Source organism: Aquarana catesbeiana, linkage group LG02 (genome assembly GCF_042186555.1).
Source record: "Aquarana catesbeiana isolate 2022-GZ linkage group LG02, ASM4218655v1, whole genome shotgun sequence".
Classification (NCBI taxonomy): Eukaryota; Metazoa; Chordata; class Amphibia; order Anura; family Ranidae; genus Aquarana; species Aquarana catesbeiana.
In genome coordinates, this window is record NC_133325.1 from 190,308,503 (window position 1) to 190,335,478 (window position 26,976).

The 26,976-nt window shown below is 42.7% G+C and overlaps 1 protein-coding gene across 2 annotated transcripts in view; it reads left to right on the top strand.

Annotated features, from left to right (window-relative positions):
• Window positions 1–26,976, top strand: part of ADCY6 (adenylate cyclase 6) — a 382,609-nt gene that overhangs the window by 214,865 nt on the left and 140,768 nt on the right. The window lies entirely within an intron of this gene.

Here is a 26,976-nt window from a genome sequence, read left to right on the forward strand (position 1 = left end):
AAAAAATAAAAACCGCAGAGGTGATCAAATACCACCAAAAGAAAGCTCTATTTGTGGGAACAAAATGATAAAAAATGTGTTTGGGTACAGTGTAGCATGACCGAGCAATTGTCATTCAGATTACGGCAGCGCTGAAAGCTGAAAATTGGCCTGGGAAGGTGTCGAAGTGCCTGGTATTAAAGTGGTTAAAGACTAAACCCTTTTTTTACACTTCTTGCTTACAATTAAAATCAGTATTTTTTGCTAGAAAATTACTTAGAACCTCCAAACGTTTTACTTTAGCAGAGACCATAGAGAATAAAATGGTGGTTGTTGCAATATTTTATGTCACACCGTATTTGCATATGTGTGTGTGTATACTATATATATATATATATATATATATATATATATATATATATATATATATATATATATATATATATATATATATATATATTTTTTTTTTTTTAATATACTGTGGGGGTGTATGTGCGTGTGTGTGTATGTATATATATATATATATATATATATAATAAATTAGTGGGGATTCAGTTCAAGTGCTTCCAAGGACACAGTCCACTTGCCAATGTTCATTTAGAGGCTTTCTGTTGCCCACTTTTATTTAACAGAAACTTTCACAAACGGTTGATTTTAGCATCGCAACGACACAAATATCAATTTTACAACCCTCTGGCTATCTAGGCTGTGTAGTCTCTGAGCCTGTTTCTGCACAGACTCTCTACTTAAAGCTGTTGTAAAGGCAGAAAGTTTTTTTTTATCTTAATGCATTCTATGCATTAAGATAAAAAAAAACCTTCTTTGTGCAGCAGCTCCCCAAGTCGTCCAACCCCCCCCCCCCCCAATACTTACCTGAGCCCATTTCCATCCAGTGATGTTGCAGGAGGGACTCTCCTTCCTCATTGGCTGAGACGGCAGCGCGGTGCCATTGGCTCCTGCTGCTGTCAGTTACAGTCAGTGAGCCAATGAGAGAGAGGGGGCAGGGCCTAGCCGCAGCTTTGTGTCAGAATGGACACACAGAACTGCGGCTCGGCTTAGGTGAACCCCATAGCAAGCTGCTTGCTGTGGGACAACAGGAGGGAGGGGCAGTAGCACCAAAGAGGGACCCGAGAAGAGGCGGATCCGGGCTGCTCTGTGCAAAACCACTACACAACCTGGCCAGATTGTCTCTCCTTGAGAAGAACGGACACACGCTGCTCATCCATCGGTATGTCTTGAAGGGAGGCACCCCCTGAACCATACTTCGCCCCTATGCTTAACCACTTCAATACCCGCCCAATGTCAAATGACGTCCACAGATGGGATCTCCCATACTGGGCGGGCGTCATATGACGGCCTGGGCTTCCCGTCCGTCTAGGGGTCGCGCGCCCGCGGCGTTGCTCGGGACCAGATGCGTATGCCCGGCAGCCGCGATGTCTGCCGAGCACCCGCGATTGCCCGTTAACCGCGCAGGACCGTGGATCTGTGTGTATAAACACACAGATCCACGTCCTGTCAGGTGAGAGGAGACCGATCTGTGTTCCCAGTACAGATGAACACCGATCGGTCTCCTCCCCTTGTGAGTCCCCTCCCCCTACAGTTAGAATCACTCCCCTAAGAAACACATTTAACCCCTCGTCTCCCTCTAGTGGTTAACCCCTTCCCTGCCTTCCCTTCCATACCATAATGTCGCATTCACAAAAAAAATCGCAGATCGCTGCCATTATTAGTAAAAAAAAAAATAAATAAATAAAAGAATTTTAAAAATGCCATAAATCTATCTCGTATTTTGTAGACGCTATAACTTTTGCGCAAACCAATCAATATACGCTTATTGCGATTTTTTTTTTTTTTACCAAAAAAATGTAGAAGAATATGTATCGGCCTAAACTGAGGAAAAAATTAGTTTTTTTTTTAAAAATTGGTATGTTTATTATAGCAAAAAGTAAAAAATATTGTATTTTTTTTTCAATATTGTCGCTCTTCTTTTGTTTATAGCGCAAAAAATAAAAACCGCAGAGGTGATCAAATACCACCAAAAGAAAGCTCTATTTGTGGGGAAAAAAGGACGTCAATTTTGTTTGGGTACAGTGTCGCACGACCGCGCAATTGTCGTTTAAAGTGCGACAGCGCTGAAAACAAAAAATTGGTCTGGGAAGGAAGGGGGTGAAAATGCCCTGTATTGAAGTGGTTAAGAGAAGTATGGGATTTTTTTTTTTATCCCATATTCATACCTACCTAGGAGGATGCTGCATCTGTCCCCCGCTGCCTCTTCACTGAGAACCGAGCGATCAAACACCGCCGATGGCTCAGTCCTCTCCGCTCCCCGAGCGGAGAGCTGCTTGCTGCCTGTCAGTCAGCAGCTCTCTTGCTCTGCTTCTCCACGCTCACTGGAGCGCTGAGCTATGGAGGGGTGGGGAGCGGCCGTCTCAGCGTCTCGCTGATAGGCTGAGGAGCCTATCAGTCCAGGCAACTGGCGGATCCAGACTTCCAGAGTCGGGATGACGCGGTGCCTGGACTGATCTTGATGACATCAGCAGGGTGGACTTCAGACTGCTCTCTGCTGAAAACGGGTCACAGTAGTGCAAAACGAACTGCACTCCTGTGACCCATAGGAGAAGTCCAGCCGAATAAGCTCAGGCTGGACTTCTCCTTTGCTTTGCACACCTTCATGATCAGTGGGCTGGTTGTCTGCAAAACCTAGACCCAGGACTGAAGACTTTATCCCTCCCAGGTCTCCATGAAGTCTGTGAGCTCAAGGACCCAGACCGGGTTTACTAAACTTTGAGGAAACTGAAAATCCAGGTTCCACTGTATGACACAGGGACCCTGGAGTCCCTCAACATTCTTAATTGAACCCTAGTGACACTTAACCCTTCTCACACCACGATAGAGCGCCGCACTAACATAATCTATAAATATGTATATATAACCATGACCGTGGGAAGGAACTATGAAAGCCAAGCATCAACTGCATTAAGGATTCTTCTCTGTAGTGTTCTAGCACCAATAATGTGGTCTTGTACAGTTTAATTTAAAAACAAGCTCTAGCAGTTATTATTCACTTATTTTCTTTTATGTTCTTCTGTTCTTCCTTTCTCTTGTCTATTAGATTCTACATCCTGCACCCACAGGACATTTAGACTGAGCTAGCTTGCATCTGCTCTTTGATATCTTCTTACATTTTAATGTTCATAATTGGTATATATGTATTTGTTATGGGGCTAACCAGTAGAACAATATGTTGGTTCTTTCTTGTCTAATATGTAAAAAAAAAATGTGAAAATCATAGTGCAGCGCCCAAATAATGAACAATAAACTATATATGACAAATGGGTGAACTCACTTACACATGAACACAAAATATCCATGTAAATACTCAGACAATTTAGATTATTTAGCCCAGTGCTGAAAAATGGTACTTAAAAGAAATTGGGAAGCAAATTTGGACCTTTTACCTTCACACTATACTCTTCACTTATGCTCGGCAGAAGCGGAGATTTCTAGAGGTCATCAAATAGGCTCAGCTTCAGATGGTTCCTCAAATGGAATAGCCCATCATACACTGGCCATTCTCAATAACTTTCAACAACCTTATCTAAAGCAGCTCCAGTTACTATTCCCAGTCCATGAATATCTCCATAAGATATACTTTTCCCTGGTTGTTTGTTTTTTTTTATTGTCAATTATTTAAACATTGCTCTATCATTTTCACATTATTTTTGTATGTATTGTATTTGAGTGAAACACCTGTTCAGTGCTAGCAAGCTCTTTGTTAGGTATAGGGATTGCTGTGCATTGACACTATCTGTACTATCGCTTGTCTAATATGTAGTTGTCAGTTTTTGCAACAGGAGACAACAGATTTTAAAAAGTAAAGTAGTTGTAGATGTTTTAAAACATACAATGTTAGACACGTTCTAATACAGTTCTAACCTTTACAGGCACCTTAACTGTGTTTGCTTCGTTTCAGAAATGATCTTATAAGATGAAAAAGTTCTGCCATGTGATCATACATCTTTTCTTCCTGATACTGGCGGGTGGAGTTACAGGACACTGTGCAGACACACAGCATGCCTGTATTCCATAGTGTTCAGCCCAAAGCAAGATGCAGGCTGTGCTTGAGAAGGGGCTGTGTTCAAAAGGCAGGCTGTGAATGGAAGGGGGTGTATACCAGAGGCAGCTTGTGATTGGTCAGTCGGTGGGTGTGGTGGATGAACAAACTACCAATTACAGGCGTGCTGTGTACTTGCACAGTGACCTGTATGAGGATCTGCTAACACAGATCGGTTTAAAACAAGAAAGAAAGGTGACTGGCAGGATTAGCCAGATACTTCACATGGAAGAAGTACATGAAAATTATAGAAACTATAGTTTGTGAACGCACACACACAAAAAAATATTTAGGGTAACCTACACGTTAAATCTGGGGGTACCCTACTGACCATGTCCACTTTTGTTCACGCCCCCATTTAATTCAATATTGAAACAGTGTAAACAATATGTAAATGTTAATAAAACTCATACCGGTAATCTGCTTGGCTTCAGACCCCTTTCACACTGAGGCAGTTTTCAGGCGTTTTATCGCTAGAAATAGTTCCCATTCATTTGCATGAGTGCTTTCACACTCGGGCAGTGCAAGCAGCATCTTTGGTGCGGGTTTGGAGAGCTGTAAAATGCTCCAAAAACACCCCTGCCCATTGAAATAAAAGATTGCGCCTAAGGCCCCTTTCACACGGGCGGTTCGATCAGGTCCACCTGTCAGCTTTTCAGGCGGACCCGATTGGACCTCCATTCACCCCTATGGAGCAGCAGATGTCAGCGGTGACACCCACCACTATCCAATCTGATCCTGACTGCCAAATCCAGATGGATGATGACACTATTTTCCATCTGTCTAGCGTATCGGATGAAAACGGACAGGCGGTCCGTTTTCATCCAATCTCCACATAGAGGAGAGCGGAACTCTGACAGGTCCGTCTCTGCACAGTGAGCAGAGAGACAGACCTGTCATCCGCCTGCTCAGCGGGGTTCAGCGGATTGATACCCCACTGAGAAAAGCAGAGTTCGCCGAGTGGACCACCCGTGTGAAAGGACCCCAACAGTAGGAGTTGCTTAAAGCGGCGTTCCACCCAAAAATGGAACTTCCGCTTTAATTACTGGTGACCCCCTGACATGCCATATTTTCCACTGTGCTGTATAGTCAAGGAACAGGAAAGACAGAGAGCGAGGGATCCAGTTTTGCAGCCACTGTGCCTGGTTTGAGCGGCTCACAATCCTAGACTAGCAATGGGAGTCTGTGGGAATACTGCCAGCGAATGACAAAGTTTAGATAGCGAGCTCTGGGGACTGTCATCCTTGCCTTGCTACTTTCTATCACTGACTTCAATTTAGCATGCAGCCCCTGTAAAAATTGGAACCCCGGTTTTACAACTCACCATAATCTACCCTGATAGATTTCTTTTAAAGAAATCTAGATGAAATTGATAATTTTTTTTTTTTTCTCGTGGATTTCTAGGAGACTGGCAGGCAGGGTGTGGCAGTTGACGTTTTCCAGGCTCTTGCTTTCTCTTGTGAATCACAGTAGTTCTGCTCTTTAGCCAGTACAGTATTCAGGAGAAACAGCAGAATGTACAGCAAGCACAGCTAATTTGTCAACCCTCTAGCATCATGTTTTACAGTTACTGGAGTATAGGGGCTTTTAACCAACCCATGATTGAACTTATACACACGATTTTAAATAATAATTAAAAAAAAATCTATAAATGTTACATTCGCCATTTACAATCTTTGTACAATCTCCTCTAGATTTAGCAGAAACTTTGTTTTATGAGAAACTAACCAAAAAAACTATCCAGTCAGGCCCTTGCACTACTGTCAGATTGTAACCTGTGTGGTAGAAGTGAATGGAATACCTAATTGCTTGATGTCTGCAGGCCCTTGGACTGTGCCAACTTGGATTAGGCTTCCACCCTCTAATACAGCTCTTACTTATACAATTAATAAAAGCATTTAATTTGCTGTCTTATACTTAAAATAATACTAGGAAGTATTGCCCTTTCTGCGTCAGTTTACCAGTAAAGACTTTGCATTGTAAAGTAAGTCAGGATCACCTTGCTTTTTAGACTTTTTGAAATTGCTGAGTACCTGTGTTTGGCATGAAGCCAACATTGGCAGTTCTTGGCACAAGCCTTATAGCATTGTGGTGTGCCCTGTTACTGTAAGCGGTTTATATATTTAGAATAACGTGTACCTCTGTCTATGGTTATATTATATGCTATATGTTTAGTAAATACCTTGTTTTCCATTCCTAACCTAAAATGTGTTATTGTAGTGATGCAAACATGTTATGCACGACACTGCCTGATTGGTGATTTAGGCTCAGTGCACATGGGCATTTAAAGCTGGTCTGTGGCACACCTTCCTAGCACCCACTAAACACACCCCAGATGCTGGGTTCCTAAAGTGTGCACCAAGGTATACAGTATATAAGTGATAGAAAAGTGTTTGCTTCAGTAAGCTCTTGAAGAATAGGGTCAGCAGCAATAGGATTTGATGATGCAGATCCTGCCAGTAACTTTCATGCGGCATCTAAGTTACAACATTGCAGTTGGCAAGGGTTAAAAAAAAATGGGTTTATTTGAACTAAGTCTAACATTTAATCAAAGTATAGCCTCTGTATAGTTGTACTCAAGATGTGGGCTATTTTTTGCACAGGAGATATACTGACTCTCTTGCAAAAGTAGGTATAGGCATTGATATCAAAACTGCCACCTCTTAGGACCGCTGTTGCCAACCAGGGTTTGTGGAACTCTGGGCTTCCTCCAGAAGTTGCTAGGAGTTCCTTGTCTAACCACAGTTGTAACCATTTATGTTAAGGACAGTCTTCCTCCAACTGCCCACAATTTAGATGGTCTCTTGTCTTATTGACCATAAATGTATAAATGTAAGAGGACTTTCTCTGCTGACCACCAATGTAAATGGGGGGGGGGACAGCCACCTTCACTAACTAGAGATGGGCCGAACACCCCCCCTGTTCAGTTCGTAGCAGAAATCCCGTACAGGGGAAAAGTTCTGCCCCCAAACAGCAAACTCCATTGAAGGCTATAGGAGCCGAACATGAGAAATCAAAAGTGCCCATTTTGAAGGCTTATATGCAAGTAATTGGCCATAAAAGGGATATGGGGTCTGGGTACTGCCCTGTGGGACATGTATCAATGCAAAAAAAGTTTTAAAAACTATAATTTTTTTCAGAAGCGGTGATTTTAATGATGCTTAAAGTTAAATAATTAATTAGAAAAATTCCTTTAAATATAGTGCCTGGTCCCCTTAGTCTGCCTGTAAGGTGGTGCATCTGTACATCTGTATAGAACATGCTGCAGCAAAAATTACATTTCTAAGGAAAAAAACAAGTCAAATCGCATTTAAATTGACTCGCAGTGGCAATTGCCGGCACCCGGCTCTTTTGAAAAAAATGAAAAAAACCTGCGTGGGGTCCCCCCCAAAATCCATAACAGAACCTTATCTGAGCACGCAGCCTGGCAGGTCAGGAAAAGGGGGGGACGAGCGATCACCCCCCTCCTGAACCATACCAGGCTCTGTCTCCCCCCTCACCTTGTCTCCATGTTGATGGGCTGGGGTTGTGGAAGTCTGCGGGCGGGGGACTTAAAGGAATCTGGAAGCCCCCTTTAACAAGGGGACCCCCTAGAACCCAGCCCCACCATGTGAATGAATAGGGGGTAAATAGTACCCCCTACCCTTTCACCAAAAAAGTATCAAAGTAATAAAAACACAAGAGCCACAGTTTTTGACAATTCCCTGGTCGATGGCCCAGCCCTTATCTATATAAGAGCTGTGAAACAGCAAGCCAGCAATTCGGCGGTTTGCCTTCATGGCTGGCAGGGCATTTTTTTCTTTTTTGGGTCGGCAAGCGTTGTGATGGACGATAGATTTACATCGGGGGCACTATTTTTTAATTTTTTTAATAAAAGAATTGTCAACAACTGTCTCTGTGTTTTTTTATTACTTTTTGACACCTTTTCAGTGAATGGTTAGGGGTACTATGCATCCTATACTCACATGGGGGGGAACTGATTCTGATTGGCCCCCTGCCGGCAGACCCCCACAACCACAGATCAGGGTTGTGGGGAAGAGACCCATGTCCCCATCAACATGAAAACAAGGTGCTTTGGGGTGCTCGCTCATGTCCCCCCCTTCCTGGCCTGCCAGGCTGCATGCTCGGATAAGGGTGGTCTGGTATGGATTTTGGGGAGGACCCCACGCCATTTATTTTTCTTTACATTTTGTCGTGTCTGGTATGGATTTGGGGGGCCCACTCCTATTTTTAACGGCAAATGTTTTTTTTATTCAGCTGTCAACGGGGAAGCTCACTGACAGCTGATGACTCATCGGTTGTTAGGGACTCTGCGGCTGGCTTCCCGACCCTGCTCCTTAACATCCAGCTTTTACTGCACCCTGATTGGGCAAAGCATGCACTGTGCAGCACGCAGTGAATTGCAGGGCGTTCAGGGCGAACACCCTACAAATTCTGGTGTTCCCCGAATGGGGCGAACTGCCAATGTTCGGCCCAAACTCATGCTCTGGTCGAACCGTTCGTCCAACACTGTCACTAACCATCAATATAGGAATTTGTTCCCGAGTTTCGGCACCAAAAAAAAATCAAAAAATGAAAAAACATCAAAATAGGGAGCGTATTTCTACTGGCTATCGATATAATATCGATATAATTTGTGCTTACAAACAATAAGTAAGATGGCTTCTACACTTACTACTAATGTAAGGGGACACTACAATTGCAACTACAGACTGATTTCTTTTCTTGTCATTAGCATGATTGTTTCGTTTTCATTTTCATTTCATGATTACATAAAGCACTGCGGTGTAGGAAATTATCCACTTTGGGTGATGAATACATTGGGTACACTGAAATCTTTGTTTAAATATATCTGCAATTTACTGATTGCACTAATGTACAATGAGCCATAGATAATAATTCTTAGCAGGAGTTCCCTGAGACCTAAAAATGTATTTAAGTTTTCCTTTGGGGCAAAAAAAGCTTCTGATTTATAGACCTAAACGGTGACTGCAGCTGAATGGCTGTGTAGTGCCCATCTCTTGCCAGGTTTCTGGGCTAAACTTATTTTTTTTTTGCCTCAAAAGTCAGTGGAGTGGTTGTGTATTGGTTTTGTCTGTTCAGGGTTTTCTAAGTTGAGTGTTTTAATTCTTCTAACCTGCTTCTGAAAGAAGTGTCCCGAATATAAGGCAGGGAGATTCAAATAACCAGTGTGAACATTTATCATTCCCCAGCTAATCCCTGGAAGTAGGCAACCAGAAGGTAGCTGGGGAGATGATAAAGGTTTGGGAGGTATTGCCAGAGTATTCTTTCCTCTCCAGAGAGGGTTCCAGTCCCCTTGGGACTGCTGCCCTTATGAGAGCGTTACTGAGATAAAAGATTGTAGTCTGGGCCTCAGCAGGAGCTGGGCTGAGGGCCAAGATTGCTAATGGATTTTTGTTGGAGGGCACTGTCCTGAAGTCCTGTGTTGAGCAACATTTTATATCTTGATCAGAGAATCTATCTGTGGCTGCTGGGTGGCAGACAGCTCCTGGTACACTGTAATGAAAGACCTTGCTGTGGACTGTTAGGTATCCAAGTGCCAGAAGATGCTATATGGACTGGGATTGCGCTTATAGAGTTCTAGATATACTGGCCATTCCCTGTTATATCCTGGAGAGGAGTATCCGTGACCTTTTTAAACTCCTCTCCTGTTCAAGTTATTCAAGTTAATAAGTTCTGAAGAGACATCCCTTAAGCCTAGTACACACTGCTACCCTGTTTCCCCGAAAATAAGACCTAGAGTGATTGTCGGTGATGGCTGCAATATAAGCCCTACCCCCCCAAAAAAGCCCTAGTTAAAGTCCTTGTAGGTCTTATTTTCAGGGTAGGGCTTATTTTCGGGGAAACAAGGTAGGGCTTATTTGGGGGGTAGGGCTTAATTTGCAGCCATCACTGACAATCACGCTAGGTCTTATTTTCGGAGAAACAGGGTAGTTATTTTTCTTTCAACCCAACAGGCTGAATAAATAAAAACTGACGGCTCAGGTCGGAGCCGCTGCACTAACAATCTGATGTTGGTACAGCAATCTCCTCTATTGTTCTATTGTGTTCCCCCATCAGAACACTCCAGTCAGCGACTAGGAGCCGGTCGGCAGACTTTTTTTAGTCATGCCCCTTTGACAGAAGGCAGCCAAATGGCTGACTTCTGTCAGACCAGCTGCAGTATACATGCCGCCCGACATTCGCTTCATGTGTACAGAGCTTTAAACTGAGAACGAGTAATATTCTGATGTATTCACTGTACACCCAACTTTTTGCCACCCAGCTTCTTCAGTTTCTCAATTGAAATTTGTCCAGCTGGGCACACTCGGCAGGGCCACCCGTGACTCGGATTTTCAGACGATTCCAGTGAATGTATGGCCAGCTTTACACATAAGTTTTAATTGTAAAACTTTTAAACAAGTGTTCACTTGTGTTGAATGAATGTAAGGCCTGATTAATACAGGCATACTTATGTGTACATTTGTGCGAAGAGCTGTCTCTGTCCACATGGGATTCACTGGTGTTCAATGGATCCAAGTGCAGTCAGTCCTATTCGTGTCCATTGGGACGCAGTGGCTTCACGGACACCCCAATTTGACAGCCAAGTGGTAATGAAGGAACAGCAACAGTCCAACGAGATCAACCTTCTGCTCGCTCTGCTTTTGCCTTCATGTTCCTTGTCAACATATTTCAATGTGATGCACCTGATTGAGCTGGCCCTTCCCCTCTGTGCATATGATTACAAGATGCTGATATAAATTTAGATTTAGGTGCTTAGATTAGTTGCTATTAAATATGTAAGGATTTTTTTAAGGATACATAACTTTCCTGATTGGTATCATCTTAAATTGGCATCAGTTCAGCTTTAGGAGACTCTGTTACTGGAAGGAACCTGCTGCAGGTATGAAGTGCAGGAACCATATACATGCAGCAGCCTCTTGAACCTTCCCATCATAACCGAGTACCAGGCTGTTCTGACATGTGATTTATTTTTATTTTTTTTATTAAATACATTTTATAGCAGAAGGTAAAAAATATTGTGTTTTTTTATTTTTTTTTCAGTCTTCTTTTGTTTATGTGATAAAAAAAAAAAAAACTGTGGTGATCAAATAACACCAAAAGAAAGCTCTATTTGTGTGAAAAAAATTTTGCTTGTGTACAGCGTTATATGACCTTGCAATTACTGGTTAAAGTAGCGCAGTGGTAAATAGCAAAAAAATTGCCTGCTCATGAAGAGGGTAAAACCTTACAGAACTGAGGTGGTTAAATAAAGGTTTTATACAGATAAGTAAACAAAAGAGATATACACTAAAACATTTATGAATGTCCAAAAAAAGTAATAAAACGGTCCTAAACATTGTAGTTTCCCTTTTGAAAAGACATATAGTAAAGCAGCCCATAAATTAAAGTTTTGTTTTTTGTTTTTTAGATAGATAGATAGATATATATATATATATATATATACAACTAGCAGATTGAACGAAAAAAACTGATTTGATTCTCCCACATTCAATGTGGACGGGGGCATCCTCCCCGCTGAGGTTGTGTATTCTGACAGCAGGGGGACCGAGCAGTGAAAGTCTGACACGACGGTTGTACAGAATTCGATTGGTACATCAACTTCTGTACAATCGCCCTACCCAAACATGGATTGAAATTATGATCCATGTAAGTCCGGTTTCCATCTACTATGGTGTAGATGAAGTTTAAACAATGGAAATTTTGGGGATTTCCTTTTGAAAATGACAAGAACATTAACCTTTCCTGCACATTGTCTGCACTGTGTATGTGAAATCGATTGCACCCCAGCAGCATACCAGACCTCTGTGTAGGTTTGGTTAATTGTCCTGTGATTGTGTCACATTCCATCCAGAGTGGGGTCTGTGCATTTTCATTGTTACTCTCAGCATAATAGGAGTTCAAGGTAACCCCTTACCCACGGAGGAGGGAACAGATCATTCATTAACTCGGTCAAGGCCATGCCGTTTAAAGAGAATCAGGATGATGTGTTTGGTGCTATGGCCTGAAATGCCACATAAAAGCGCTCAGCTTAACCTTTACAAGCTGCCATCTCCATGACTCCTTTGTTCAGTTCTGCCAGCTATATTGTGCTTTTATGACACATTTTACAGTTCAGTCTAATCTATTGCTCTTCCCTCCTCCTTATATGAGTCACCCTGCTTTCCAAACTATTTCTTGTGACTCTCTCATTGTTAATTATGTAACTGAATAGTGATAGAATGCCATGCATAGCAAAACTGCTGAATGCTTTTAATTTAAGTACACACTTTTAAATGTTAGGAAAATGCTTGAGAATAGCTGCTGGCAAGAAAAAGTGTATAAAATAGAGGTAAGTTTAGCAATTTGTCTGAGCGGTGTAGCAGAGGTGTCCTAACAGATAGGGCTGCGGATACAGCCTCCTAGGTGAGGCAATGGATTATGGGAAGGCTTTCCATATATTCTACTGCTGGAGGTAATAAAACATTGCCACACAAGACTCAGATTTCATTTTAAACCTGCTAGATGAGCCATGGGTGACAGTGTCGGCACCAGATCCACAAAAGTTGATTTTTTAGTTTATAGGCGCCAGGTGGAATATTGTCAGCTGAACAGTCCAATCACATGCAGTCGCTGTTTGATTTTTCCGACAGCCGACTCCTGGATAATAGCCAGAAGGGGAGATTTCTTTGCTGTTTAGCATGGATGAAGGAGTCTATTAGTTATCCAGTCTGCGGGCTGAAAAAGAGAAATCTCAATGTATATGCCTAGCCGTAGTTAACAATTGTTTGTGACTTCTGAGGACAGTCCCAGGTTGTTCATAAATTTTCCTGGAAATGTACAAAAAAACCACACAATTCTTCTTTTCTTTTTTTTTTTCTCCATACAATGTTAGTCCAACCTTTCTCAACTTTTACTCTTTTATCCATGAAGGAAACCTCAAAATAGTTTTAAGGTCTTAGGGACCCCCCCTCTAAAATTATTAGGCCTACATTGTCATGGTACATTAGCGTGATCAGTAGGTTGTAGAGAGCTTTAAATAAAAGAATAAAGAATGGGCCATACTTAATCATCATGAAATTTAAACAAATTTTAATAACTGCCACAAAAAAGAAACCTACTTTGGTCAAGTAGTTACCAAATGGTAATAAGAAGTGACCTCTCACATTGCTGGTCAGTGTAGAAGTGACCCGCTCCACCAACATTGGTGGCCAGTGTAGATGTGACCCCTCCTTACATTGCACTCAGTGTAGAAGCAACCTCTCTATCCCTCCAAATATTGGTGGTCAGTGTAGAAGTAATCCCCCTATCATTGGTGGTCAGTATAGAAGTGATCCCCCTATCAGTGGTCAGTATAGAATTGATCCCCCTATCATTGGTGGTCAATATAGAAGTGATCTCCCTACCAATGGTGGTCAGTGTAGAAGTGATTCCCTGCCCCTACCATTGGTGGCCAGTGTAGAAGCAACCCCCACCCCTCGCAACATTAGTGGTCAGTGTAGAAGTGATCCCCCTATCTTTGCTGGTCAGTGTAGAAGTGATCCCCCTACCAATGGTGGTCAGTGTATAAGCTTTTCCCTCCCCCCAACATTGGTGGCCAGTGTAGAAGTGACCCCTCACATTGGTGGCCAGTGTAGAAGTGACCCCCCCAACATTGGTGGTCAGTGAAGTAACCCCCCCCAACATTGATGGTCAGTGTAGAAGTGAACCCCCTATCATTAGTTGTCAGTATAGAAGTAATCCCCCTATCAACGGTGGTCAGTGTAGAAGCCACCCCACCCCCAACATTGCTGGCCAGTGTAGAAGTGACCCCTAACATTGGTGGCGAGTGTAGAAGTAAATGACCCCCCCCCCCCAACATTGGTGGTCAATGAAGAAGTAACCCCCCCAACATTGGTGGTCAGTGTAGACGTGATTCCCCTATCATTAGTGGTCAGTATAGAAGTAATTCCCTCTATCAATGGTGGTCAGTGTAGCAGAAACCCCCTCCCCATACCCCCAACTTTGGTGGCCGGTCTAGAAGTGACCCCTCACTTTGGTGGCCGGTCTAGAAGTGACCCCTCACTTTGGTGGCCAGTCTAGTGCCCCCCCCCATGTAAGTAGGAGGGTAATCGGCCATTGCTCTCTTCTTAGGAAGCCACTAGCGTCCTCTGGAGGGACCCTGGGGTTGCACAAAACCCTGATTAATGAAGTCTGTTAGACTTTTCTGGTTGCCTGATTTAGGGTCACTACTTGACATTTTGTGCAGAAAGCATAGAATGCGTAGTGTTCCTGAAAATAATTGTTATATGTGGGCAACTATCAGGGTGCCTGTTACAGTCTTAGTGCATGCAGTAACTGTTTATCAAATCTGAGCCACACAATAGCACATACCAGAGACTGTGGGTGCTATGATTTTGTATTTTATTTTTTGCAAATGCCATTTAATTGTGCTCAGAATTTCATTTTTTCTTGCCAGTAAGCAGTTGACTTTTTAGCTGAAGGTGAGTCAGGGGTCGTTAGTTACTAAAACACATTGGAATGGCTGGGAATATTTCTATGAAATCATTGCTGGGAGATATATGGAGGTTCTAGTAGGAGACAGTAATGTGGAGCTATGTTACAGGGTGAGCATGGTGTGTAGCAGTGTGACATTCTTGCAGTGAGTGCTGTGGTGGATATATATATATATATATATATATATATATATATATATATATATATATTATGTTTTTTGTTTTTTTTTCCTGCTCTGGACGCCTGTCATAGGAGAATGGCAGCAAGCCAAACTCCAGCTGGCTGCGGTTAACCGCTCTTACCACACAGGAAGGTGTAGCCTTTGCAAAGCCCTAGCTGAGAGACAGTTTCACTCTCTTCTCCTCCTTTCTCTGCCTGGTTCTCACGAGTCTCTTGTCATTAATGTAACTTTGGGAAACCATTACAGGACTTGTGTTTTTTTCCTCCTGCTTGTCTACCTTGACTAAGAATCTTAATTTTCTATAGATTTAGCAACATATACAAATAGTGTTCTAAGCACTTTCTAGTCTATTCTTTTTAACAACTGATTTTAAATGGAACATATATATATAGTTATTTTTATTTTTTACAGTCTTATTCATATCAACACAGGCTCAATGGAAGGGCACATAGACAACAATTGTTTTCTATATGCCCTGTTCACACCATAACACTGTACTGAGGTGTGGTGCAAAAAATGCAGCAGGTCTTTTTTTGTCACATGTTTTCTGCTCAGGCAGCAGCTCTCCATCCCTTTTTTTGCAGCACTCCACATGTTTTAGTTGAAAAATGCCTGATAAAAGCTGCAAAAACATGCAACTCTGCTTCAAAAAAAACCTTGATTCTTAGGTTAGGATGCAGCCTAAAATACCTAGCAATAATGAAGGATTGTCCTTTGAAACACGTCATCCATCAGGGACCAGAGTTTGGTTTCTCCCTCCCTGGCTTGAGGCTCCAGGCATCTTGGGGGAGTTTAGCCACACTTCTATTTTTTATGTAATTTTTTGAAGATATACAGTCCTTTAGCAAATAGAATATTCATTTTGGGTTAAATATATTTTTAACTGGTTGTGGTTGTAGAATGTCTTACCAGAAAATGGTGCTACAAATTGAACAGTGGTAAAGGATTAAGAAGTCCCAACACAATTCTCACTACGTTTCAGACTTTTCTGTACCCCAATAATCTTGGTGTGCTTTGTGTATTTCTTCCAGATCTGTGCAAGTAATCTGTTAAAATCCATTCACACCAGCTGCTGGGTTACAGCAGATGGGCAGTACCGATGCGCCAATCTCAGCAAGTGGTGGGCTGCGCTAGAATAGCTGCTCAATGCAGTCCCACCTCACCTGGTGTGAATGGTTCCTTAATCTTTTGCTTTTATGCAAAAGCTCCCTGCAATAAAGACCGGTCACTGCTGCTTTCTCACCTTGTGCCGAATGGCTGATCTTGTATCCAACCCTCCTGTAGGTTTCTTCAGGCAGCCTGTAGTGGTTTGGACTATGTGGTCCCTCCCAGCTCTGCTCCTTGCACAGGTTATGTGCAGCACAGTGATATTGTTTCCACTACTTTTACAAGTTGATAATTGGGTTTCCAAAGGCATTTGGTGCACACTAAGTGTATTTATATCTTTTGTGGCTATGGAAGTATACACTATATTATCAAAAGAATTGGGACACCTGCCTTTACACACATGAACTTTAATGGCATTAAAGTCTTGGTCTGTAGGTTCAATATTGAGTTGGATTTGCAGCTATAACAGCTTCACCACAAACTCGCTCATCCATGTCTTTATGGACCTTGCTTTGTGCACTGGTCCAAATCATTTGGTGGAGTGAGGATTATGGTGTGGGGTTGTTTTTCAGGGGTTGGGCTTGGTCCTTAGTTCCAGTGAAGGAAACTCTTAGGCTCGATTCACATATATGCAGTGCTTTTTGCTGTGCTTTCTGTGTTTTTGTAACCACGTTTTTTACAATGATTTTGCCGCAATTTGCGTTTTGTGATTTTGTGTCTTTTTTTTTTTTACATTCACTGTATATAGCTGGTTGCTAAGGAGTGGGTCAAGAAGCCGGCCGCCGTATCCTTGGCAATGGATGAGTTACCAGCTGTCAGCGGGCTTCCCCGCTGAAAGCTGAATGTAAAAAGAAAATGCCGGCTTAAAAAATTCACGAAAAAAACGGTGTGCCCCCCCCCCCCCCCTCCAGTCTATACCAGGCCCTTCAGTCTGGTATGGATTTGGAGGGGACACCTCCACGCCAAAATTTACAAACAAGTGGCCTGGGGTCCCTCCAAAATCCATACCAGACCCTTATCTGAGCATGCAGCCCGGCAGGTTAGGAAAAAGAGGGGACGAGCGAGGGGGCCCCCCCCCTCCTGAACCATACCAGACCGCATGCCCTCAACATGGAGGGTGCTTTGGGGCAGGGGTCGCTCTGCGCCCCCACCTCAAAGCACCTCGCCTCCATGTTGCTAGGGACAAGGGCCTCTTCCTGGCAACCAGACCGGTGGTTGTTGGGGTCTGCGGGCCGGGGGGGTTATCGGAATCTGGATGCCCCATTTAACAAGGGGCTCCCCAGAACCTACCCCCCCCCAATGTGAATGGGTATTGGATACATCGTATCCCTGCCCATTCACCAAAAAAAAAAGCAGTGAAATGTAAAGTAAAATAAGAGCCGGTTTTTGACTAGTCCTTAAGGCTCGGTTCACACATGGGCGGCACGACTTGCAGGTCGCCTCAGCGAGGCGACCTGCAAACGACTGCCGGGGCGACTTGCGAGACGACTTCTGCATAGAAGTCTATGCAAGTCGCCCCAAGTCGCCCCCAAAGTAATACAGGAACCTTTTTCTAAGTCGGAGCGACTTGCGTCGCTCCGATTAGAACGGTTCCATAGCACAGAACGGGAGGCGACTTGTCAGGCGACTAGGTCGCCTGACAAGTCGCCCCAGTGTGAACCGAGCCTTATTTAAAAAAAATAGCTCCGTCTTCTCCCCGAGCCGCTGTCTTTTTGACTAAGGTCAAAAACCGGTTCTTGTTGTATTTTTTTTTTTTGTTTGTTTTTTTTTTACATTTCACTGCTTTTTTGGTAACACTGTAGGGGTACGATACCCATTCACATGGGGGGAGGACCATTAAAGTTCATGTGCGTGTAAAGGCAGGCGTCACAATACTTTTGACAATATATTGTATATTTAAATGATGTTTTATGTGCCTGGAGTTCAGATTTAAGATTCTAATTAAGCTGTCAACAAAATACAGAGATCACGCTGGCATTCTTTTCTTCTACCTTCTGTGACATTGTGTCCCATGTTTTTTGTGCACCCCTGGCAGCTGCTAGGGCTGCCTAAACCTACTTATATGACTGATTATTAACCACTTTGTTGTATGATCCATATGATCAAAAGAAGGAAATATCACAAGACCTGTTTCTTATTGTGTTTCTGTTTTGTATTAACGGTCTGGTCTAGATGTGTCCTTAGATATTTTTATATTCAACATTGAGGCTGTGTACATATCGTGTTTAATCCCTAACTTGGATTTTGTCAGAAAAAGTCAAACAAGAAGACAATACAGTTGGTGTCATAAGCCTAATTTTAACAATGAGTGTATGTTGCCAAGACACAATGCGGGCATTCTGGAGGCTGATTTTTTATTAAAATGCAGCCCAAAAATATCCTAGTAGCCATCACTCCAAAAGGAGGTAATTGGAAAGTAGACCTATCATTTCAAATTCTCAATTTATACTTTATCCTGAGTACAATTTAAAATGTAGTAGTACAGGGGGTCCCCGACTTACGAACACCCGACATACGAACGACTCCTACTTACGAACGGACCTCAATGCTGGCTGCTTGTGCTCCCTCGATGGTCCTGGATACCTCCGAGCAGCTATCTTGCCACATTCCACACTGCAGTACTTCATGTAATGCATGGCCAGAAGAGTCCCAGAAGCGCCTGGAACATGCCCAGGCGGAAGCCGGAACATCTCACATCCCTGCACAGACGGAAGTTACACTTACAAGCAGTGTTCCGACTTACGAACAGATTTCATTTATGAACAAACCTACAGTCCTTATTACGTTCTTAAGTCAGGGACCCCCTGTAGTAGTACTTTTTTTGAACATATGGTGTAGAGCAAAAGGCGACTGAGCATGCAAGTGTGAACAGGCACAATTAGAAAGAACTGGATTCTTCGGGGGGCATGGGGCACCGTTCCCCTAATCCATGCACCCGGCCCCTAATCTACATGCATGGCGCCGGAAGCATGGATTTCAATGTTTTTTTTTAAGCACATGATTAGAGCCTGAGGCTCTAATTGGCTTAAAAAAGGGTGGGCTCTGTGCCCTGAGCCCATCTACTTGTGTGACAATAGCAAATATATGATAATAATATAATAATATTCCCTTTGTCTTTCTGATTCTCCTCCCGGCCAATCAGGAAGCGGGTCTTAAGACCAAATTGTGTCTCAGGACACACTTCCTGTTCGGCCGGGATGTGAATGTTAGAGCACGGACTCAGCCCACCAGACAGTCTGGCCGGGAGATGCAGTCATGGCAACCTCAGCTTTTTCTTCCCTCTGCTGCCCCCTAAGGTAAGGCATCTGATTGCCTTATCTCCGCCGTCCATCTCCCATGCGGGGGGGGGGAATTGCCGCCTTCCTTTTCCCACACGTGCCTCCACTGGCTGAGACTCTTTTAAACCGTTATCTTCCTTTCTCTACACTCTCTGAACGAATTCCTAATCGTATGCAACAAATGAAGACCGAGAGAACACAGAACTGCTTGCCTGCTTCCTTCCAGATCAGTGCCTCTGGGTTTTTGATTTGCGTGATATCCAGGCAGCTAGCATTTTCAAATGAATAGGAGAGCCACGCCAGCATATTTCGTTCAGTAAAAGTTTTGTAGGAATAACATCTGTAAGTTGTAAATGTTTGTCTACATTGTTTGAAAGAGTTATCCTAATTTCCTGACTAATTAAGGAGAAGCATAACCAGAGCTCGTTTGGCTGTACTTCGCCTGTGGATCACAGGAGTGCAGTTCGTTCTGCATGCCTGTGACCCATTTTCAGCAGACAGCGGGCTGAAGTCACAGAGCCAGTCCAGGCTCAGGAAAGATTGCAACTCTATGGTCAGGATCTGCCCACATGCCCGGACCAGCACCTGGCTCGGTCTCTCAGCGAGCCTGGGCCAGTGCCCCCCCCCCCCCCTCCACAGCCCAGTGCTCTAGTGAGAGGGGGTGGGGGGTAGAGCAGACAATGGTGACTGACAGTCACCAGCTCTCTGCTCAAGGAGATCTGAGAACTGAGCAATCGGTGGTGTTTGATCGCTTGGTTCTCAGAGCCGGTGGGGGACAGGTGCAGCATCAGACTAGTGTCACATCCACCTAGGTAATTATGATGGGCCAATAAAGAAAAATATTTCCATACTTCTCTTTTAAAACTCATTCTGTATTTTTGCATAACACTGCATTTGCATGGTTATTTATTTTTATTTTTTCCTCACACTGGGAAAAGTTCAACTTTTTTGCTAAACTATCATTCATGATGTTAATCGGCATATAATCCATGTACAAAATTATCCACTCATCTACAAGAGATTTTGAGAATGAAAGGCAGTCCTGGCATGCAGAACCCACAAGCTCATATTTACATGCTTGTCTCATTTTAAAGCGGTATTGAATCCAAAATCCTAAAATGTAATATATTGCAGTTTACCAATCATTAGATGTGGTGGCTGTATTAGTTTTCTTTTTTTTTTTAGTATTTTTCCCTGTTTGACCACTAACATAACTCCTGTATTAGATGAATACCCTGGTTGAAGGGGCACAGGCGGTACCTTTTGGACAGCAGCATTGACAGTCTGGGGGGAGAGGAGTGTTAGATGTACTAGCAGATTTAAATACACTAACAGATTGAAGCCAAACTCTAGCTAATGCTTTGTTAGCAGTTACAACACTTTTTTTTTTCTTTTGGGATAAAGGATTTCTGTAAAGAAATAAAAGCTGTTTATTGTAAGTACCCCTGCCAGCATAAAATGGTTTGCCTCGTTCCTGTAATTGCAAGAGTGCTTGTTCTTTTGAAATACAGACCTATTGGCCAGATCACCAAATTAAAATAGAAGAAAGAAAGCCTAAAAAAGAAAACAAATGCAGCCACCACCACATCTAAGAATTGGTAAGCTGCAATATAATACATGTAAATTAATATGGTTCTATTGGTAATTTGGTATTGTTTGCTGGTATGGTTGTTTTATCTTCCCAGCCTATAGATAAACAGATAGGCCCTTAAATAGCCTTGGACTGAGCGAATGCCAGTATACTTAAGATGATAGTGCCTTGGTATGCTGCCTGTGCTTTAATTCTTATTGACTGAAATGGGCAGAAGTTGCGCTCATGCCAAAGAAAAGAGCAGTGCTGGGAGAACTACTCCCACACATTAAAGAATACTTCTAACAATTACACCAGGGCAGCCTAGGACATGCATACTTAGCACTGAATCATAGGAAAGGCATTAAATAACATCAGTGGGAGTAGGAAAAAAAGACTGGGTAAGAAGGTAATTGATTCCAACAAGTGACAAAGAGAATGGCATTATTGTTAATAGAGTTTGAAATGTGGGCCAGTATTAGCGTTTAAAGACGTTAAAGTCCCTCTTTTGTTCTTCAAATGAAAATACTGCTCTGAATTCTATACCCTCACTGACAGACTAGGCAAAGATGACATGGTCTCTGACTACTGTTGCGATATATATGATATATGTGTTGTGATACCAGGTGCATTGTGAGTGGTTGACATGATTAGAGACTGCAGACAGTCTATTGTTTACCAGTTAAGGTGATGAGCAGGAAGCAAAGCCTTCTTATGCGATGACTGTTACATAGTCATCCAGTGGACACATACTGTATAATTGCTAACTATACATAAAAGCAAAGTTTGTAAAGCAGTAACTCACATTGATACATTGATAGGATTTTCTACATTTAGCAGTTTTTTTACATGCATATTTAAAAAAATGAAAAGACTGTTATTCCACTTCATGGATCCTATTTACACTCCACACTCCGTTCCCTTAAAATCAGTACCAGAACTGGAGAGTGTGGTATAGAATTTGAGGGAGAAAACCCCATGCTGGTTTGTTTGGGGTTTTTTTTGGGGGGGGGGGGGGCAATTTTACTGCGCTTCGTCAGACAATCGCGGCAAAATTACTCCGCATTCAGGGTGCCATCAGAAGTGACGGGGATCGCAAGGGCGTCCCGCGATTTTTCATGATTTGGGAGCGTGGGCAGAGTCTTGGCGATTACGCTCACGATACAGGATGCCTACATGTAAATGAAGCCTAAAAGAAATCGATCTGTTGGTAAATATCACTCCCCACTAATGCACCTTTATTTATTTTAAATATATCATCCTTGTTTTTTTTTAACTGTGTGTGGGACACTTTAAGGGGCAAATGCAGCCAACAGTTTTATGTATTATTGCTGTAATAATCTGCTCACCAGACATGATTGGAAGTGAAATAAAAGCTATAAATGGACTAGCTGCAAGCTATTGACTTCTGCACTTATTCTGTGCTCTGCCATGTATATAACTCTTGCTTCCCTTTCCTGTGCATGTGTCACATCTAGCAGATTTCTCATGGTTCTTAATATAACTGTGGCCATTTGGATCGCTGAAACTATGTTGTGATCAAAGGAGGAAAGAAAAAATCCCCATTAAAGTTGAAGCTTACCCACAACTACTTGATTAAAAAAATAATGTTCTTTAGCAAGGAACATACATTACACATTAATAATTATGCTACCACAAATAGCATGTGTTGTAAATTGCCTCCAGGATTGCTCCTGTTTCTTCTTGCTGGAGGCTGCCATTTTGCTGAAGCCCAAAGCTCCTGAGCAGCATTAAATCTTAAGGCTGTCAGCAGATTGGCCTCTACAAATTCGGCAGTGCCTAAAAATAGAGAGCAACCGAGCATGTGCAGAGCAGGGTGCCACCGTGAATAATCGGGGTTTAAACTGTATAGACACTTATTTTTATTGTTTTACATAGCTATACCTGTAAAAGGGGCCATCCTGAATTGATCTAGAAGGAATTTTATGACTAAAGTTCCACTTTAAAAGAGAAGTTTAGAATTTAAAAACACAATCATAATCACCTGAGCGGATGCAACATCGATCTGTCCCCCCCCACCGGCTCTGCAGTGAGAACTGAGCAATCAAACACTGCTGATTGCTCAGTTCCCTTCCTTCGCTCTGAGCAGATAGATGTGACAGTCAGTGACTCTCTGCTCTCGCTTCAGTGCTCACTGGACCGCTGGGCTGTAGGTGGGTCAGCGGGAGAGACTGGTGTAGGATCTCAGCAGATCACTGAGAGGCTGGTCCAGCTGCCAGTCTGGACAATAAGGTCAAGATCTTTTCAGAGCCTGGATTAGCTTTGTGACATCAGCTGACAGCCTGCTGTCGGCTAAAAACATATCACAGGAGTGCACAACAAACTGCACTCATGTGATCTTTAGGAGAAGTATGGCCAAACTTCTCCTTTAACATCAGTATCTGATATATCTTTACACAAATTAAAAAGCAGGGTATATTTTTCCACATTTAGTGTAGTCAGTGCTCGAATATGGAAAGATTTCTACAAGAAATGTAATTTTTCTGTATTGAAACGAGATCCAGATTTGTCATCTACTTATGTGCAATCAGTAAAGTTGAGTAATGTTTTATCTCTTTAAACACACTGCAAGTACTGCAATAATTGTTGATGTGCCCTAAATCTATTATGCCTCTAACTTCTTCTTTGTCATGACAACACAGCATATTTTTGGCTCTGAATTTTTACGCATGTACACAAACCTTTCCTCCTCTTGCTCATCACTATAACCCCTCCCCGTGCCAAGGCAGAGAGTACATTGAGGCTATCAGCTCACCAGATTTTTGGCAAAATCAACAGATGTTTTTTGAATTTATAAAACAGATCTAAAAAAAAAAATAACTTTTCAGTTGTGCTTTTATTAGAGCAAACAGGAGACATTCCTAATTGGGGTTTAATTGGGCATTAATTGATGTTTTTACACCTATTATCTCAGCCGGTGCCTTTTTGTTTTTCCTTAACACTATCTCGTAGCTGACCAAAGATAAATGTATCATTTTTAAATTTTCCCGAGCAGTTAAAGACAGTAAAGCAAAAAATACATGTTGTTCGGATACCATCAGGGATCATGTGGAAATAATTATTGTGGGATACAAGTTGATGAACCAGCTTTGTTTAAAAGCTGAATAATAAAAACAGTGGGCTATGTAAACGACATAGGAGAGGTTCAAAGTTCTAAACGCCTGTGATGCCATTTGGATGTCACTTCACCTTGTAAAAACAAGAAGATTTAAATGGGACAGGAAGGTGCAGATGGCAATAAAAACCTTATACAGGTTCTTGCCTTTCCATATTCTTAATAAAATCACGTATTTGTTGCTGTATGTGTATCCATTGATTCCTCATTACTTCCTGTCCCCCTGACATCCTGCCACCAGGACAGGAAGTAAGGGAAAGGGCTCAATGAAGACATACAGTAGATTGCAATATAAACCTGATGCAGGTTGTTAATAGGTGTGACATTTAAAGTCTATCTGTGGTCAAAATGTAAAATCTTTTATATTCATCTCTTCATTGTACTTCAGTTATTTCCAGCCTACTTCTATTAATCTAATCAATGTTGACGTTTGTAAGCTTTCTTTGTGAAAATCCGCACATATTTACTTCCTTGAATTCTGTGACAAACATTTACTATTCTCTGTGAATAGGCACTGCTGTGTCACATATTTCACAGAGCCTGCCTTCTGAACTACAGATGTGCTGCGAGGAGTTTCAGGAGGCGGAGTCATTACAGGAATCATTGTTTGCAGGCAGCAAGGTGCCATGGGATCTGTAGTCCTTAGAAACTGAAAATAGGCAGCAGAGAAGCTACAAAGCATGCTGAGAATCCAGGAATTTGATGAAAGATGGCCAGCAGACAGGTAGAACTCACAACATGAAAGGAGATTTTTAAGTAAGCTTATATTGGATTGTCAAATTTAACGTTTGCTTGTTTTGCCATTACGTTGCAGATGTTATAAAATGACAGTGTATGCTGTGACCATAGATATTCTTTAATTGGACTTGTTATTTAATGTTGAAGAAGGTCCACTGCTTATTGAAGCAGCTTCAGCAGTGTCAGAACATAGCCCAACATTATTAGCTAATATTTATAAATTTATAATTATTGGGTAATTCAGTCACCACAATTCAATCACCGTGGAATGTAACAAAGCAGATGTTGATTTCCAAGAACATGACAGGAGCTGTGGAAGTTTGAGAAACCACAATGTTCTACTTGCATACGCCAATCATCATAGTGCCATTAAGTCCAATACAGTTGTTGATAGTTTTTGCCTAAATTTACACTTTAAACAAACTCTAATCCTACTCTATGCCACATTCTAAGACTAAGCTATCTAGCCCTGTAAAGCAAAAATCGCTGTACTTGCCTGTTCTGCAGCCGCTCTGGTCCGGTCCCACGCTGACCTGTCAGTAGCAGCTTCACTGTGTAAGTGTGTGCAGGAGAGGCAGTCGACAATGGAAGCCCAATAGTAAGTCTGTGGGTGATATCACTTCCCAGGCATTTCCCAGCCTTTGTTGGTTCTCTCCTGTGCACAGCATCTGCCGTTGGAGACTGGACCAGAGCGGCTGCAGAACAGGTAAGTACAGCAATTTTTGCTTTACAGGGCTAGATAGATTAGTCTTAGGATGTGGCATAGAGTAGGATTAGAGTTAGTTAGTTTACACTTTAAAGTGTTTGTAACCCTAAAAAAATAAATGGATCCTGTTCCCTTAAAGCATGCATAACAGCACAGTGCTTTTGCTGTGATATCTGGCCCTTTGTATCATATAAAATACCTGGCTGATCCTGCCTGTTTCTGTCCTCCCCCTGTAAACTGACCATGGTTTATTATGGCTGCTGAGCCCTGACACCATGGTCAGTTTACGTGCCTCCGTCATCCGCAACTCTAATCTGTTGTCCTCTCCCCCCCTCGCTGCCTGTCAGCTGTGTCTGTGCCGCTTTGCTTCTCGCTCCTTCCCTTCCTGCTGCTAAAAAAAACTATGTTATGATCATACCATTCCCAGTGTTAAATAACGACATGTGCCCCACTGCATATGTTTTTTTTTTTTTTTTTTTTTTTTTAAATGCAGATTTCTACCTTATTTCAAAAGGCCACCTGGCGCTCACATAACTGCTAGCTACTCTCCTCCCCTCCTCCTGGCTAACATCAGCGGGAGTTCTCGGCCCCTCCCGCTGTAGCTCTCAGCCTGGGAGAGAAGAGTGATCTGTAGTCATGTGACTGCAAGTCAGGAGGCGGTCTGAAATAAGGTAGAAATCTGCATTTTTTAAAACTTATGCAGTGGTACTTTGTGATCTTAAAGTGGTTGTAAAGCCACTTAAGTTAAAATAGAAGTATGGGTTTGGGGGTTTTTCCATAATCAAACTTAGGTGGATGTGGATGCAGCATTGGTCCGATGCTGCATCTGTCCCCCGGCGCCTCTACACTGAGAACCAAGTGATCGAACATCACCGATGGCTCTGCTCTCACAGCTCCCTGAGCAGAGAGTTGCTGACTGTCAATCCGCAGCTCTCTACTCTGCTCCCTCCTCGCTCACTGAAGCGCTGTAGAGGGGCGGGGAGGGGCCGTCTCAGGCGCTCAGCAGCTCGCTGAGAGGCTGAGACTGGTGTCAGTCCAGGCACCTTGTGGATTCAGACTTCCATTGTCAGAATGACAGTGCCTGGACTGATTTCTGTGACATCAGCAGAGAGCGGACTTCAGCCCGCTCTCTGCTGAAAATGGGTTACAGGAGTGCAAAACTAGCTGCACTCCTGTGATCCAATGTAAAAGCCCAGCCAAACAAGCTCAGGCTGAACGTCTCCTTTAACCACTTCCCGCTTGCCCAACGTCATATGAAGTTGTCGGGTTTGAGCGGTGATATCTTAACAATGCCTGCAGCTATAGGCATCATTCAGATATCGAGTTTTTCAGCCGGCGATTCCCTTCACCATAAGAATGATCATAGCGGCAGTTCGTTCATTCTTACAGGCAGCAGGAGGGGATGTCCACCCCCTCCCGCCGCCCTCCGGTGATTCTCCTAGAGGTGAGATCTGGGGACCTATTGACCCCAGGTCTCACTGTAAAGAGTACCTGTCACACACTATTCCTATTACAAGGGATGTTTACATTCCCTGTAATAGGAATAAAAGTATTACAAAAAAAAAAGTGAAAAGAGATCATCAAACTAGAAAAAAAAGTTAAATCAACAAAAAATAAAAATGTAAAACGACCCCCGCGTGCTCGCTCACAGAAGAAAATGCATACGTAAG